Source organism: Triturus cristatus, chromosome 4_1 (assembly GCF_964204655.1).
Source record: "Triturus cristatus chromosome 4_1, aTriCri1.1, whole genome shotgun sequence".
NCBI classification, from domain to species: domain Eukaryota; kingdom Metazoa; phylum Chordata; class Amphibia; order Caudata; family Salamandridae; genus Triturus; species Triturus cristatus.
The window spans coordinates 684778295-684795815 of record NC_140585.1 but is presented as its reverse complement, the minus strand read 5'-3'; the positions used below and the strand labels follow the sequence as shown (position 1 = coordinate 684795815).

At 40.3% G+C, this 17521-nt stretch overlaps 1 long non-coding RNA gene across 4 annotated transcripts in view; it reads left to right on the top strand.

The window, feature by feature from the left end:
- Positions 1-17236, top strand: part of LOC146855389 (uncharacterized) — a 75922-nt gene extending 58686 nt beyond the window's left edge. For 2 of the 4 annotated variants that reach the window (XR_014980824.1, XR_014980826.1), the window contains exons 2-4: positions 16002-16109; positions 16215-16284; positions 16370-16789. This is a non-coding gene — a long non-coding RNA (uncharacterized LOC146855389). Of the gene's footprint in view, positions 1-15250; positions 15332-16001; positions 16110-16214; positions 16285-16369; positions 16790-16826 lie in introns of those variants that run through there. The other 2 variants (XR_014980827.1, XR_014980825.1) reach the window with 2 other exon arrangements.
- The last annotated feature ends 285 nt before the right edge of the window (positions 17237-17521 follow it).

The following is a 17521-nucleotide window of genomic DNA, read 5'->3' as shown; positions in this document are numbered from 1 at the left end:
CTGATGATCTCGTCTACCAGCACTTCTAACTCACTATCTGTGAACTTTGGATTCTTCTTTGGGGGCATGGTGCTGGGTGGTGGTGGTGAGTGATGTGTGTGTGAGGGTGCAAGTGAGGGTGGGTTGGTGTTGGTTTTGCTGGCTGTATGTGTGTGTGATGTTGGATGAGGTGCTGATGGTGTGTGAGTTGTGTGATGGGTGAGTTGTGAGTGTGTCTGTGGTTGCTGTGTAATGGTGTTTGCTGCTGGCTGTGTCTCCTGTTTGCAAGGGATGATGGTAGTGATTGTAGTCCTTTATATATTTAGAGTTGTGGGTGTGTCTTTGTCCCAGGTTTTTTTTATTTGGTATTTATTGGCTTTGTCATTGCTTGTTTGGTCCTTTTTTGTATTTTTTCCTTTGGGTTTTGTAGGCATGAAGGAGACGTTCATCTGACGGATACGGACGCTGATGTTGTTTCATGCGGGCTTCTCCGCCTCGTTCACGCTGCCAATCTTCTGTGTTTCATACGCGTCGGCCATGAAGGTCTCTATTGCTTGTGGGCCCGGTTTTCTGTGCGTGTCGGTCGTGCGGCTTGGTCTCCGTGCGAGTCAGTCTGAGTTTCCACGCACTGCATCGTACTGCGCGGACCGGACATCATGGGTACGGGTCGGTCGGGTTCATTCCGGGTTCGTGTCAGTCAGTGAAATTTGCGTTGGTTTTCCGGCCGGATCACTATTTTCCCTACGGCTCGGTCATACGGCTTGTATTCCATACGTGTCAGTTGTAATTCACACGCGTTACATCGTACTGCACGGGTTGTACGGCGCTGGTCTGTGTCGGTCGGTATCCGGTCCGGGTCCGTGTTGGTCGGTACGTTTTGCGTCCGGAATCGGAATCGGCCCCTAAGTGGGATAATGTCTCCTGCTTCCCTTACATCTACATCACATGTTTCCTTGATTTTCATAAGTGTTGTAAGAACACAATGCAATATGTAAATGGACTATGCATGTCATTCACAATGGCTTGTACGAAGCGGAGTAAGTTCTTAATTAATATTTTAAACCCATGGGGATATTTCCATTAATCTCATTTCAACAATGCTGACAGGCACCAAGCAATCAACAACTTCCCCACTAAACTCAGCTTACCTCACATATGCAACAATGCAATGACTGCATGACCTAATATCCCCCCAAAGGCTCTATTGGAGAACTCCAAACTTCAGTTTATGTCTCACCTTTTTTGTGTGCACCATTTTGAGTCCCCGCACACTTGATCAAGATTATGTTTGTTGGAAATCGGGTTACTGGTTGGCGAGCTGAAACCCTACTCCACAAAGAACCACAATTTCTGTCAGGATGAAGTCACAAGCAAACCTCAAACCTCAAATGTCCTGTGCTCAACACTCTGGTAGCCTGGCACAGAAGCAATCAGGCTTAACTTATAGGCAATGTGTAACATATATATTTATGCAGCACTCCAAACAGTAAAAGTGAAAATACAACACAAGAAACATTGCACGCCAATTTAGAACAAGCATTGGCATAGCCAATAGGTCTTGCATTTGAGACCTTATAAGTATTCAGCAAAAGCTATCAGCTTTGCCAATGTTTTTTAAGCTCTGTTGTACAGCATTGTGGCTGCTTAAACATATTATAAGTGCTTTTGTTACCTTTTATATAACCAAGAAGATATTATGTACAATGGAATGACTCAATTAAAAAAAGAATACACATAAAAAATATATTGTAGTTTTTCCTGGCTGTTCTAAAGTTGAGGTAATGCTTAGTGATGTTGAGGTGGTGTGAGTGATGCTGTCATGGTGCTTAGTGATGCTGTGGTGGTAGTGAGGCATGGTGAGGTGGTGGTATTGCTGTGGTGTTTAGGTGCTTCTTAGTTGGTGCTGAGTTTTGTTCAGCTGGTGATGCTTGTTTGATGCTGAGGTGATGTTACGCAATAGGATGTATTTTTTAAGAGATTGCATAAATTACACAATACACCATTTAAGCGTCGCAAGGCAAGCTCAAAAGAAAGCACTGCTGGATGTTTTCCAGCTTCACCTATGTTGTGTGATGTGTGGGAATGGTGGGATTAATGTTTACCCAAACCACTACCTTATTTCAATATTGAACAAAAAAATTGTTAAATTAAAAACATAATAAAACATACAAAACAATATGCTCCAGATCCAGCTGAGACATCAAATTGCACCATACTGCTAAACTGCACAAACAGCCACAAGTAAGTACAAGGGGAGAGCGTCAACAGACCAAATATTTTTTTTTCTGTGTTTTGTAATGGGTCGACAATGTGCTTTCAGAGTGAACATTGGTACAGCTTTAAAAATCGCTGTCGCTTTTGTGGCCTGCATCTGTGTCTGTTCTGGGAATGTAAATGTTGTAAGTTCTTCTGTCATTTCCTCGGTGTCTCGTGGGGATGGAGTGTTTGTTGTGGAATTCTCTTTTGAGATTCTACAGGGACGCGACATTCTTGGAGAGGCAGTTGATGCGGACAGCATGCTGGGATGCCCGTCCTGATGAAGAGCTGAAAATAAATACGTCATTGGACTTACCTGTGGATGCCAATCCTGTCAGACATCCTCTAAGGAAAATACCTATTTCTGTTCATGATGAGGTTAAAGAGATGTTAAATGATATGCAAAAGCAAGACATTATTGCACAAGTTGAGGTCTCGGAGTGGCTTCCTCTGATAGTGGTCACAAAGAAAAAGGATGGCAAACTTCGTTTCTGTGTGGACCTCAGGTCACTAAATCAGAACATTGTTTTCGATTGTTTTTCCCTTCCAAATATTTCGGAAATGGTCCTCCAAATGGATAAAGCTAAGTTTTTTACCAAGCTCGAACTAAGATCAGCTTATCATCAGGTTGTCTTACATCCCAACTCTAGGAGTCTAACAGCTTTTCTCACCATGGAGGGAGTGTTTCAATTTAAGAGGCTTCCCTTCGGCCTAGCTTCAGCCGCCAGCATGTTCCAACGCATGTTGCATCAACTACTTAAAGGTATCACGAATATTCATTATTTTCAAGATGATATTCTCATCACTGGTAAAAATTAGGCTGAACACAATGTCACATTAGATAAGGTGTTAGGTTTGTTACAGAATGCTGGTCTCGCGTTAAGAAAAGATAAGTGTTTATTTCTAATGAAAGAGGTGGATTACTTAGGGTGCACTATTTCTGAAGGGGGCGTACAACCTAAGGAATATCTGTTGAAAACTATCAGAGGTGCAGCCACACCGTCTACAAAGGAGCAGTTGAAATCGTTTATGGGACTGATAGAATACTATTCTAAGTTTGTTAGAAATTTTGCACATAAGACAGAGGCGCTGCTGCAGTTGTTAAGGAAAGGTGCACCATTTTCATGGGACACTCCGCAAGCTGATACTTTTCAGAACATAAAAGATTAAATTATTGGTGCTGATATTCTCACCCCGTTGGAACCTGGCAGGGATACCTTTATCACAGTAGATGCCAGTGCTCATGGTGTTGGGGCTGTCTTGTCGCAAACTAAATATGGTGTGGAAAAACCTGAAGCTTTTGCTTCACGTACACTCAGCAGCTCTGAACGAAATTATGCTATTATTGAGCGTGAGGCTTTAGCTGCAGCATGGGGTGTACACTATTTTCGTACGTATGTATGGGGAAATATCTTCACACTTAGGACTGACCACAAACCGCTGATTAGAATTCTCAGTCCAGGGGGTGCTAGTAAGGGTTCATCTCGTTTGATGAGATTTGCAGTTCAATTACAGATATTTACGTATAAACTCGAATATATATCTGGCTGAAAAAATGTCCAAGCGGACTGTTTATCGTGACTTCCTTTGGTTGTGAAAGAGCATATGGATTCTGATGAGGAAATGGTCTGCATGGTAGCTAGTACTGAAGATGATTGTGTGGACGAGTTTAAATCCATTTCCAAAGATGACTGGCATCAAGCTGCCATTGATGATTCTGACTACTTGGAATTAGTCAACTCCATTCGGTCAGGTTGGAAGCGTGAGGGGCTTGTTAAACCTTCTTTACGTACCTATGTTAAATTGCAAGAGGAACTGAATATTTGTGTTTCAGACAATTTGGTTTTGAGAGGTGAGAGGTTTATTCCTCCTAGGACACTTAGAAATAAATTGTTCATGCTGGCTCATGAAGGGCATTTAGGTCAGACTATCACTGTGAAACGGCTTAAGCACAATTTTTGGTGGCCAGGTCTTAACGAAGATGTCAGGGTTTGGGTGGAGTGTTGTTCTCTTTGTAGAGAGAGTGAAAAGCAATTGAAGGTTGGTTCGCAAAGCATGGGTTCTATTTCTAGTGACAGTGGTGGCACACCTTGGGAAAAGCAGTGTCTTGATTTTATTGGACCTTTGGATTTTATTCCTGGTGATAAACGTTTTACCATGGTGATAGTGGATGTTTTCTCTAGGTGGCTTGAAGTGGAATTTTTACGGATCATTACCACCACCACAGTTATTGAGAGTTTATGTTCTATTTTTAAGAGAGAAGATTTCCACACACTTTGGTCACAGACAATGGTACACAATTAACTTCTCACGTCATGCGCAGCTTTCTCATGAATAATGGCATAAAGCATATGTGTACTTCCTTGTACAACCCTCAGGGAAATGGTATGGTAGAACGTACAAACAGGGTTGTCAAGGGTGTTATTCAAATGGCTGTACAAGGAGGGCAGAATGTTCAAAAGTGTGTACAGGACATGGTTTGGGCTCACAACACTACAGTGCATAGCGTCACCAATGAGATACCATTTACAAGGATGAGAGGAAGGCCACGTACAACTAAATTGACACCTCATTGGATGCATGAATTTAGTACAAGCACTGCTAAGACAGAACTTTTTGGTAACATTGAGGTTGGTGATTTAATCAAAGTGAAGTGGGGTAGGAGAGAGCATGGTCCGAACAAGTTTAATGACCCCATGGAGGTGAAAGAAGTTTAAAAATGGCATGTTCTTTTAGAGAATGGACAAAATGGAATTACAGGAAACTAGCTTGGCATAAGAAAAGACATGGTGTCTCTTGTGATAACTTGGATCTAAAGCATGTCTCACTATCTGATGTTAAGGAAAAGGGTGTGGGTGGTGGTCTTAGTTCTTCTGTTCTTAGACAACCAAGGTTACGCCATGTACCAGAAAGATTTTAAGATTTTGTTATGACTTGAAAGCTATGCCTTGTACCTTAAGTTTTGTCATGTACCAAAAAAGTCTATAGATTTTGTTATGACTTGAAAGTTATGTCTGGTACCTCATTGATTTGTTGATTTTGTTATGGTTTATTTGTTTTTCTGCTTAGCCTTTAGGTTTGTGGTTAGTGTTATGTTCTTTTCTCATCTCTTCTGTTCCAGAATTGTTGTTATGTACATTATTGTATGAATTATTTCTTTTTTTTGTTATAACGAAAGGGGATATGTTGTAAGTTCTTCTATCCTTTCCTCTGTGTCTCGTGGAGATGGAGTGTTTGCTGTGAAATTCTCTCTTGAGATTCTACAGGGACGCAACATTCTTGGAGAGGCAGTTGATGCGGACAGCAGGCTGGGATCCCCGTCCTGACGAGGAGCTGAAAATGAATACATTATTGAACATAGCTGTGTGCCTCCTCCATATTTACTTTACATTAAACATTCAGTGAATTGCTCTTAATCACAGGATCTGAATCTTCCTACCAGCATAGAATCTTGTTTTCAAGTTGTAAATACGTTTGGTGTTGCTATTAAGCCTCATGTTGTGTTCTTTATGTATAGATTATTTTTTCAAAAGTAAGAAGTTAATTTGTCAGAGAAAAAAAGAACATGCCTACATTTTGCTACAGCAGAGACACACAAAAGGTTGTATTTTATTAACACTACATTTAATAGACAACCAATGTGCGGATATACCGGATAATCAGCTGTGTGTCTTTGTCAAAGGTGTTTATTTGTTGTATGCTTTAGGCAGATTTGAAAGGGAGTTTGTCTTTTGGTTCTTAGGGTTTATGTAGCTTGGAAAGGGAGCGTGTCAGCATATTGATTTGTTTTGTTAATTGGTTTTTGGTCTGCGAAAAGAGACATGCTGCCAGCATGCAATCTAATTTTAAAGCCTCACAGCTTGATGTATATTTTTTGGAAGTGAGACAGGTGCTAGAAGGAGAGGGGTAGCAGGAGAGGACTGAATAGTTTTGAGCTGCGTTTTAAAAGAAGACAACATTGTTCTTTAAAAGAGCAAATTAGCATCCTTGCTTTTTGTTTTTTTTTTAAACTTTATTTATCATTTTATTTACAACATACATAGGTTCATGATGCATACATTTTCAGGCACATGTCTCACATCTCCAGATAAAGATTACACACATATTGACACAGATATATAGAAATAGACACATTTCCTCACTCGATATAGATGGTGAAAATATTGGATCGAGTTCCATGTTTGTCCTAATTCCCTACTCCTGCTTCCCTTTTGCCCGTCTAGCGCCTACGTGAGTTCTGAATGCAGCCGAGATTATTTCAAGTTTGCTGCTTCACCCTGTAGCCTGCCCGTTCGGATTTGTTCCCTGTCCCTCTTCGCTAGCTGTGTACCCGGCATGTCTTGTAATCGAAGGTATTCCTTGAGGGGCTGCCAGGTGTCTTTGGGTCGCGATGTGGGCTGTGGTAACTCTGCATATAGTTCGCTCGTAGTGTCGCAATATGTCATGCTCTTAAGCCAGCTCTTAATAGTAGGTTTCTGCCTGGTTTCTGCCTGGTACCCCAGCGAAGAACGATTTCTCTTTTCACCAGTAGAATGGCTATTGCTGTGAATCTGCGTGTACTTTTGGGCAACGGTTCCACATAATCCATCAATGCGATTAAGGGAGTTGCTGGTATTTGTATCCCCACCATCTGCTGTATTAAGCCGTATATTTCCTGCCAATAAGCCTTTAGTATGCTGCAGGACCAAGTCATGTGAAGGAAGGATGCGGCCTGTAGATTACATTTGGGACAGTGTGTAAAAGTTGTGCTGTGGTGTGACGTAGGCCATTCTGAGTATTTTAAATTATAATAGTTTGTGTCTATGGTTGCATGAAACTAGTTTAATTTGTTTGCAGCACCCTTTCCAAATGTCATCTGTGATTGGTTGTTCTATATCGGCAGCCTAGGCGTCCCTGACCTTAGCGTCCCGCTGTGGCAACAGCACGAGTCTGGAAGTGATTGTCTGTTATTACTAACGTGAGTGGGCTGAATTTTGCCGGTTCTAGTGGCTAGGTGGGAATCGTGCCTCTAAGTGCGCTCTGCAGTCTGGTCAGTACAAAATGGTCCATAAATTTGGCAGCCGTGAAACATGGGTCTCCAGTGTGAGTAAAGGCGTGACCTCCCAGAAATAAATCCCCTATAGTTTTTAGTCCTATTCAGGAATGTGTATGTTTGGTCCCAGCTTCTACTGTGGGGGGATCCAGGGGTTCGCGGAAAGTGGCAGCGCTGGAGAATACAAACTTGTCCCTCCTGTTTTTATGAGTAGCTTTTTCCTTGCCCAACATGTAGTAGACAGTGGTTGAATGTCATGGGGGTCCCGGGAGATCCCTACAGGCAGTATTGCTTTCAGTGGTGTTGGATCAGTTAAGTCTTTCTCAGAAATTAGCATAGTTGTTGAGATTGTTCTCGCTCTTATTTTTAATGTTAAAGTTTAAATTATATTTGTCCGCCCATGCTTACTTTGGATGAAAAATAAAATAATGTTAACAAAAGAAAGTAACATTGTATTGGAGGAAAAAGTAATTTCCAAACAATGTGCTTACATGCTCACTTTCAAACATAAAAACGTTTGCAAACTTAAACAAATTAATATAAAAGACACGCAGACTTTCAGATAAAGAACGTTAGACTGTGTGTATATGTGACAGCATTTGCTTAGTAGGTGGTGTTTATGCCATTTACAAATATACTGCTTAACTGTGCATTTTTAATACGCAAGTACGAGATGACGGGCTGCGCATCACAGTTCTGATTGTTTGTGGTTTGCTTTGAACTCTTCTAGAGGGCAGGGTGTTTTTTGTTTATTGTTTATACTGATTGCGGGCATTGCATGTGCAGGCATTCGGTTTCAAGAGTTAATTTAATATCAGAAATGTCTTGTTAGTGTTGTTCAGCATTCGATTTGTTTTATATTAGAAAGGGTTATTGTTTATGTTGGAAAGGGAGCCTATATGCACTTTTTTGTGAATTTGTTCCTCATCTGCATAGAGAAACACACTGCCTTTCATCACGCACATAAAGAAATTAACAAAACAATGGGCCTACATGAAGAAACAGCATGCTGAACAACAGGTTCCAAAGATTTTCCAATATATATTTATTTTTGGAGGCTCGGGGATGATGGCTGCGGTATGATAGCAGAGTGTTTCTTTCAGTGACTTTTCTGTGGAGGGAGGTGTATAGTACTCCACCTTCATGATTTATATTCAGATCTAGAAATGCTATGGTGGACTCGTGTATTGTGGACGGGAATGTGAGGTGTGTCTGGGCAGTGTTCAGGTATGTGACAAATTTGTTGAAATCTGTATCTGTGCCAGTCCAGATCACAAAGATGTCGTCTATGTAACACTTCCAACATTTAATGTTGTAGCGGTATGTGTTGTTGTCATTTAGGGCAAACTTATGTTCAACATAGTCCATATAGATTTTAGCTAAATTCGGTGCAAAAATTGCGCCCATACTAGTGCCGGAGCATTGTTGGTAGTAGTTGCCTCCAGATATGAAGTAGTTAGTCTGCAAAGCGATGTGCAGTAGTTTGATGATAAAGCTGGTTGGTACCTGAATAGGTCTGGTTCTCTGCTCTAGGAGAGTTTCAATGATTTCTATACTTTCCTTCTGGGGTATGTTGGTATAGAGTGAGCTTATATCTAGCGTGGCTAAAAGGTCAGAGCCATGATTGAAGGGCATACCGTCTACCAGATTGATCATGTGCATTGTGTCTTTTACTTATGTATCTTGCAACGGAACAAAGTCTTTAATAAAGTGGTCAATGTACGACCCAATAGGTTCTAAAATGGAACCGCATCCAGATAGTATGGGACGACCAGGGGGGTTGGTGATACTCTTATGTTTTTTTTGGTATGGTGTAGAGAACGCGAGTTTTAGGGTTGTCTGAGTTAAGAAATTCAAATTATTTTTTGGAAATATATCCCATATCTTTGGCTTCTGTGGTAACCAAAAGAATCTCATTTCGTATTTCCGGTAATGGATTAGCACTCAGTTTCTTGTAGTGTTTTTTCTCATTTATTTGTTTGTTGCTTTCTGTCTCGTAGTCTTTCCTGTCTTGTACTACTATTCCTCCCCCCTTGTCTGCTGGTTTTAATATAATTGAATCATCATTTTTGAGTGAGTTGAGAGCTTGGCGTTCCGGTAATGTGATGTTATATGGGACAAAGGACTTTTTGCTTTTCATGTTGTCAATTCCTTTTAGAATCAGTTTCTCAAATGCTAGTAGCTCAGGGGGCATCATACCATTCGTAGGATAGGAAGTGGATAGGGGTTTGAGTCCTGTCAGTGAGTCTTGTGTAAGTGGTTCCTTGTCTTTAAAGAATAGTCTGAGTCTAATCTTTCTAAAAAATTGGAAAATCTCTGTTTTTAATGCAAAGAAGTCGGTTCCCTCAGTGATGACAAAAGTGACGACAAAAGACAACTGTGGTATTACTAAAAATACTGACAATATTATGCAAATAATCACAGTTCACGACTTATATACAATTCCCAATGCATTTCGGGTGCTTCACCCTTCTTCAGGAGCAACTGTAAACAAAAAAAACACCAAAAATGTTAAGAACAGTATTCATTTTGTGAAACAAGAAATAGCTGTAGAAGAAAGAAATAGCTGAAGAAAAGAGAAAACTATAGTACCAGAGTCTTAGAAAGAAAACACCTGTGTTAGACCTGGCATCCTTGGCATGGGTTTCCCCTGTATTTTTGCCTTTGCCTCCTATGATTTTTCTGTGTGTTGGACTTTGTTTTTGCTGGTCCAGATGCTTTGGGCCCTTTACCACTGCAGTTCAGTGCCAAAGTGCAAGTGCTCCCTGTAAATTGTGTTTATGGATTGTTGATTCCATGATTGGCTTACTTGATTTACTGGTACGCCCCTAGTACAGTGCACCGTGTGTGCCCAGGACCTGTAAATCACATGCTTCTAGTGGGCCTGCAGCACTGATTGTGCCACCTACATGTAAACGTAATTCAGACCTGCCACTGCAGTGTCTGTGTGCAGTTTGCTACCGTCATGTCGACCTGGCAAGTGCACCTACTTGCCAGGCCCTAACCTTCCCTTTTCTTACATGTAAGACACCCCTAAGGCAGGCCCAAGGTAGCACCATGGGCAGGGTACAGTCTATATGAAAGGTAGGGCATGAACTGAGGTGTGTGACATGTCCTGATAGTGAAATACAGTGTATTTTGTGTTTCACTATTGAAAGGCTATCTGACCGATAGGATAGAATGGGAGTTTATTTATAACATCTTATAAATATAACTTTCCATTGGGACAAGATAGGAAGGTCAAGTTTAGTATGCCTGAACTCAGAATATAAAGATGCATCGTTTAGTAAGGGTGATTTTTACATTCTGTGTTTGAAAATAACACTTTTAGAAAGTAGGTATTTTCTTGCTTAACCATTCTGTGTGCCTCTGCTAGGTTGTGTACTGACTATCTGACTTTGGAGTGACAGGGGCTGGGGATGCGCATTCTGTTCAGACAGCCACTTGGGGTGAGGTTTGTCCTGCTTTTCCAGGGTGAACCAGTGCTGGGCTCAATAGAGCTTGGCTGCATTCAGTGTAGGGGATGAGATTCTTTTCATAAATGAATGGGCCTGATCTGCCTTGGACAATGCTGTCTCTACCTCCTGCCAGGAAGCTGCACCAGAGAGGACAGAACTTGTTTTGGATGGACAAAGAGCTTCTCTGCCTCAGAGAACAAAGGATTTTGTGCTATAAAAAGTGAGGCCCAGACCCCAGACTTTTAGGTTACTTCTGGAATTAGAGAGGAACCTTTGCCAAGAAGAAGAGCAGGAGAAACTGAGGAGAAGTACTACCCCTTTGCTATGTGCTGTCTGGGGTTGGCCTGCAGTGGCTGTTCCTGCCAAGGAAAGGACCAGGACTTTGCTGTGTGCTGTGCCCCCTGCTTGAGGAAGATCTCCAAGTGCTTGAGATAGAGTTTGTCTCCTGTTCTGAAGTCTCAGGGACACAAAGGCTTTACCCCCAGTCCTGCCTGAACTCCTTTGCTGGCACTTCTGACCGGCCGAGAGGTGCCTGCCAGTGTTCCGGGCCTCCGGAGGTTGTTTCTGGGGCTGGGAACTGCAAATGACTAAAGAACTGTGAAAATCGACTCATCGCCTGGTTATGACGAGTCTCAGCGGTACGAGAAAAATTTCTGACGCATCGCCGCAGCCAAAGAATTTACGCTGTGCCTGCCCACAGCTGAAGTGTCTGCCGTGCGACTAGTCCTGTGCACCGATCTCCAGCATCCGTGATCACCGCACCGACTCTAATGCAGGCCCTGCTGTGTAACAACCGACGCATCGAGAGGACGCGGGAATCGTCTCAGCACATTCTGGATCTTCATGAATCACATCGTCATGGATTATCACTTATCAAATCGAGGTGCCAGGTCTGTCATATCACTGGGGGACGCAGTAAGAAACCAACGCATCACCTCCCCACGCAGTAAGAAAAAGACGCATCACCTCCTCTCCGGTAAGGAACCAATGCATCACCTCCCCTGCACAGCAGTAAGAAACCAACACCTCACCTCCCCCAGAGCAAAGAACCAACACATCACCTTCCCTGTGTGTAAGGAACCAATGCATCACCTTCCCTGTGGCCCTTTTTGCTTGTGTTTTTGATGCATCCAAGGTACTTTGTGGTGAAAGTGTTGCCTCCACTATTTCTATCTTTAAAACGTTATATTTTGATAACTGTATTGTGGATGTTTGTTGTTTTGATCTTGTTTGGTTTAGATAAAGATTACTTATTTTTTTTCTAAACTGGTGTGGTGTCCTTTTGTAGTATTTTTACTGTATTACTGTATGTGTGCACAAATACTTTTCACACTGCCTCTGAGATCAGCCTGTCTGCTCGTGCCAAGCTACCAAGGGGGAGCAGGGGTTATTTTAGAAGTGTATCCCCTTACCCTGACTAGGAAGGAAGCTGCCTACTTAGACAAAGGTACAAGCCACTGCCAACTAGAGACTCCATTTCTAACAACCTGTGCTTAACTTCACCTTAGTTAATTACATGCGCATTATCATCGTCTGTACCAGTTCCTATGAAATACCATGTGGTCCACCACTCACCATAATTCTATTTCTCATTGTGCACTATAATACTCATGTTACTTTCAATAATCAACGGTAAAGTTAAAAAAAACACAAACTGTGCTCTGAAAACTGACCAAAAAATATTCCAAACTATGCCCTCCTCATTGAGTGTTGCTGCACTACATAGACCAGCATGTACCTAGGTTTTTGCTTCTGTATTTAAATTGTAATGACCAACTGCCCGCCAACAAAGACTTGCCAATGACAGGAAACTAAAAATGTTAGAAATTATCATTAGTTTTTCACAAAAGCCCATAAAACACATCTATTGCAAGCCGACGATGCAGACTGATACTCACATTTTTTTTAGATCCGAAGCCGTGGACCAGCCTTCAACACGCATCTCGCACCAACCTACGGTGTAAAAATAAATCCTGTTAGAGACCGGATGGAAATTATATCCCTTCCACTAAACGTAGAACAAGAAACCAGGTCTAATCGCTTGACCATGATTAACTTTGAAAGGCACTGCCGTCTTTTCAGTGTGGTCCACTTTACTACCCGGAATGACAATACACGCCTGAACCTGTGTGTTCTATTTATGTGGCCTAATGACTTTTCATGTGCTCACAGTGAACCTTTAAAACAGACTACCTCGGTACAAGTCAACCTTTCCAATGCTTCGTAAAGGACATCTGCTTTCAATGTGAAATCTTGACTCCAAGCAATTTTATCAGCACTACGCATGCACGTAAGAAATTAATAAATACCCGTCCAGTAATTGGAACTACCACCACCTGCATTGACCATCCTAATGCAGTTATTCAACCATGATTTTAACAAGTGCCAACTATACATAATCTGGTATTCTCGGCGCAACCTAAAATAAATCAAATGATGAAAGAAAGAATTAATAAAAGGTGACAAGGTATATAACTCACTGTGCTCATAAACCCATAAATATTTCACATGGTTATATGTGTTGGAACAATATCATGACGATTTAGCAATAGTTCAGGTACCTACTACTATAGAATTTATTGTACCCTTCAATACTATGTTCTCCGCTTTCGCAAAACAAACTTTTCACAAGTTGACAAAAAGAAACTGAATTTGGTACACCAGTTTTATGGACAACTTAACACGTCAATTTTATCATTTATCCCTTGTGGGGCCAAACAGTGCAGATATCTAATCCAAAAAGTCTCTCTTTGCACCAATGTTTTATGGATGTTGGTATTTGAGTGTTTGATTAACCTCTCTACAACTGTAAAACGGATTTGTGCTATGTTGTGGGTGTGATCCAGCCAGTGAGATACCAAACTGGAGTTGTGGTTCTTTGTTCTCATCATGCTCTTATGTTCTGTGATGCTGATCTTGATTTTGCGTTCAGTATTTCCGTCACATACCTGACCACAGGGACATTTAATGGCATAGATCAGTGTGTCTGAGTTACAACTTGATGTGTGCAAGAGTCTGCTGGTTTTCCCATTGAGTGGGCGAGACAGAGTGTTCACAATTATCACTTTGCTGCAGTGAATGCAGTTTAAACATTTGTGCATTCCTTATGATTCTTTAAATGTGATACCAAGGGTGTCTTTAACATTTCCTTGAGCTCCCTGGAGTGTGTATGTGCAAAAAGAGGGTTTTCTTTAAAGATATCTTTAAATCCAGCTATTGTTGAATCATTACCCTATGTTTATTTATGATTGGTTTGATTGCTTTTGCCTTGGTCAAAAATTTCAAGATGAACGCCTCTTGGTTGAGTTTCTTCGATTGATGTAGCATGGTTTTATGCTCCATGGATTGAACTCTTTGTAAAGAGCTATCCAATACCTTGGCTCAGTAACCTCTTTGTTGGTATTGATTGTAATAGTCCTGTATGGAATAATTACAAACTACTTTATCAGAAGAAATCCTCTTAACTCAGATGTACTGTGAGAGTGGTAGGTGTTGCTTTAATCCTGGACAGTGAAAGCTATATTAATGTACAGCATTATTTCTGTCTGTTGGTTTCTTGAACACTTTAGTGATTAAACCCCTTGCTGCTTGCTTCCAATAGGATATCCAGATAATGGATGCTCTGTTGGCTCATACTGTAGGTAAGCTGGATCCAAGAGTTTTTCTGGTTCAGTTCCATGATGTTGTCTTCCAATTGTTTCTGCATACCTTTCCAAATCAACATGATGTGATCAATGTATCGCAACATGTTTGACTTTCATATATGGGTCCTTGTTCAAATTTCACCATGAACTAAGGTGAAGCCACACAAAGGTGTTTCTTTCTAAGACTCTGGTACTATAGTATCCGCATTTCTACAGCTATTTCTCTCTTCTACAGCTATATCTCCAAAAATGGATACTCTTTGTAACTTTATTTGGTAATTGTTTAGTTTACAGTTGCCCCTGAAGAAGGGTCAAAGCACCTGAAATATATTGGGAATTGTATATAAGGTGTGAACAGTGATTTTTTGCATAATGTTGTCAGTATATTTTGTAATACCACAAGCAATGTGATGTAACATTGTGGAAAGTCTATGTACGATCAAGTACATGTATCATATGAAAAAAAGAAAATAATTTTGAAATATAATTAAAAGTTGATGTATGAATTGAATTGAATGGTTTGCATAAAACAAATAGGGTGTATATGTAGCCTACGGGCCTTTTTAAGTAGTTCGCCTACTTTCCAGAACACCAGAAGGTGCACTAGGGTGGAAGGCAATGTGTAACGGAGATGAGCATGCTCCGTCACGCAGCAGCACACACAACAAGATTATGTTTTTGATAGACGAGAATCCCTGGATCACTCGCGAGTGCATGATGACACTTGCATTTATGATAGTTTTCACAAGTTTCTGCTAAATTAACAGATCCTGAACCATTTAGTAACCATATCTTTTGACGACATTGCACACATCATGGCCAACCAGGCAGAAACCAAAGCATATACTTCTGAAGAATCATCACCAATGTATTCTCTTATTTAGGAAGTCAGAGCTTTCAGTACAACTCCAGGAACTGTTAATCAACTTTTGAAACAACTGGAAAACACTATGAAGAAGGAGGTAAACCTGAGATTGCATGCAAAAACTTGATTCCAATATCACAAAGTTAAGCGCATTACCCGTGGTCTAAGGATTTCTTTGAAGCTAATGCTTTTTAAATTCTAATCAAAGTATGGTGACGGAGACCGATAGTCAAATTCACGCTGAAAGTATAAGAAAGAATATACGATTGGTTGTTGGCATTTTGACACGAGATAAGCGGAAGTAGAGGTTAGAGCGGACCAGACAGGAAACAGGTAAAGACAGAAGCGGATTGGTTACTTAGAACAGGGCCTAGCGGGATGAGCGAAGGAGAATAGAGACACATGGATTGGTCCAAATACACTGCAGACCTGAAAGGGAACGGGACGGAAATTTGAATTTTGGGATGGATATGAAGTGAAACTGATTGGGTGTTGCACTAATTGCATTTGAAACCTGATTGGCGGGGAACCTGTTTAAATACTGGCACGGTGGATGTGACATTTCATGGTGGAATCAAGGTCATAGACGGAGAATACAGACGAAACGTTCGAACTTGGTGAATGGTAGGCAGGCATTTATCTAGGTTTGAATTTGAATTTAAGGGCAGTTAAAGATGACATGAGTAGTGCTTTCAACAGATAGAAAGTAGGGAAGCATCATTTGAGGCTGACCTGAGTTTTTGTTTTGTTTTGTGTATATCTTGCAGTAAACCGGGTCAACGAATGGAGAAATATGAAGGAGATTGGGAATGCGTACAAAACGATACGAAGGAAGCAGATTTTTTGTGAAGAGCTCTATAAATACCAAATAAATGGTACGTGGGTGGACTTTTTGTATCAAAAAACAGATTCATAGAGATGAAATTAGAACTTGGTATGGATGGAGGAATAACCTGGTGATATGGAGTGTCTTTTTGCAGATTTTAAAGAGTGATTCCCGCCGTCTCAATTAGCTTCAATTAATACTCAGGTTCTTAGTGATTACTACTGGTACGTAGTTTTACTTTATAATTAGAGCTAAAGAATATATTGAGAATACTTTTTTTTTTTAATCAGAATATGTTTAATCAATTAGGTTCGATGAGGACAAGAGAGGACAAAGGTCGTGAATAAGGGCTCATTAACATTACACCAGCTAATATTGAAGGTAATAAATCAGTTAGTAACCAATAAGTTATAGGACCAAGGATAGTCCTTAAGGGGTTTTAGATCTAAAATTTCAAGGAAATTAATCTAAGGGAATGGATTCAAAGATGTCAACAAATACTAGTTGAATATAAATTTGTACTTAGAAACTTGTTTTTGATATGTTATGTAAAACAAATATGTTATCCAGAAATGTGGTTATAATAGCAAAATTGATATCCTTGAATTAAAGTATGTCTTCTATCCAGAGTTGATTTGAGAATGGTCTAGAATGGAGATAGGCAGGCCAGATGAATGTTATCCTTTTGGAATAATAATTTATAAATTATTCATACAATAGAAATGTTTATTAGACTGATTGGTGTGTTTATTTTTATTTTTTACAGCCCTGATGAAGTCCTGTGTTAGGACGAAAAGCATAGGCTGAGGCTGTTAAGAAATTTTCTTTGAATATTATGAATATATGGATTGATCAACACATTTGTGAAGATTATGAATTTGGTTTAATGAACTGTAATTAATAAAAATTGGCCTGTGGAGTAACTGTAATAATACCCAATAATTGATTGATAATTGTGATGTATAAATGTTACGCTCCTTTCATTGTATATATGCTTTTTAAATTCAATGAGAACTTTATGACAAAGTGGTATGCGATATTGAATAAATGTTTACTGGATTTTATTCTATTACTCATCGAAGAACTGTCACAAATACTTAAAGATCTGGCCTCAGAAAATGTATGATTTAAGAACCGAGTTGGAAACATGTATAGAAAGTAATACTTAGAGCAAAACTTTGGATGACATTAATGAGAAACTGGATGCACATGCCAGAGAACGCAAACTTTGCAAATTTAAATGCGATACCAGAATACAAACTACATGAGGTTTACACATGGGTGAGTAAAAAATCAAATGTGTCTTCATTGGAAGAGAGTGTAGTCTCAGACCAAGACATATCATCTTCATGTACACCAATACAGCAGGAGGCACCACCAGTTGAAAAATCTTCAACCTCCACCACTGGATTAACTACTCTGAAGGTTACTTTTTTAACAATGAGTCATGCCTCAAACCAC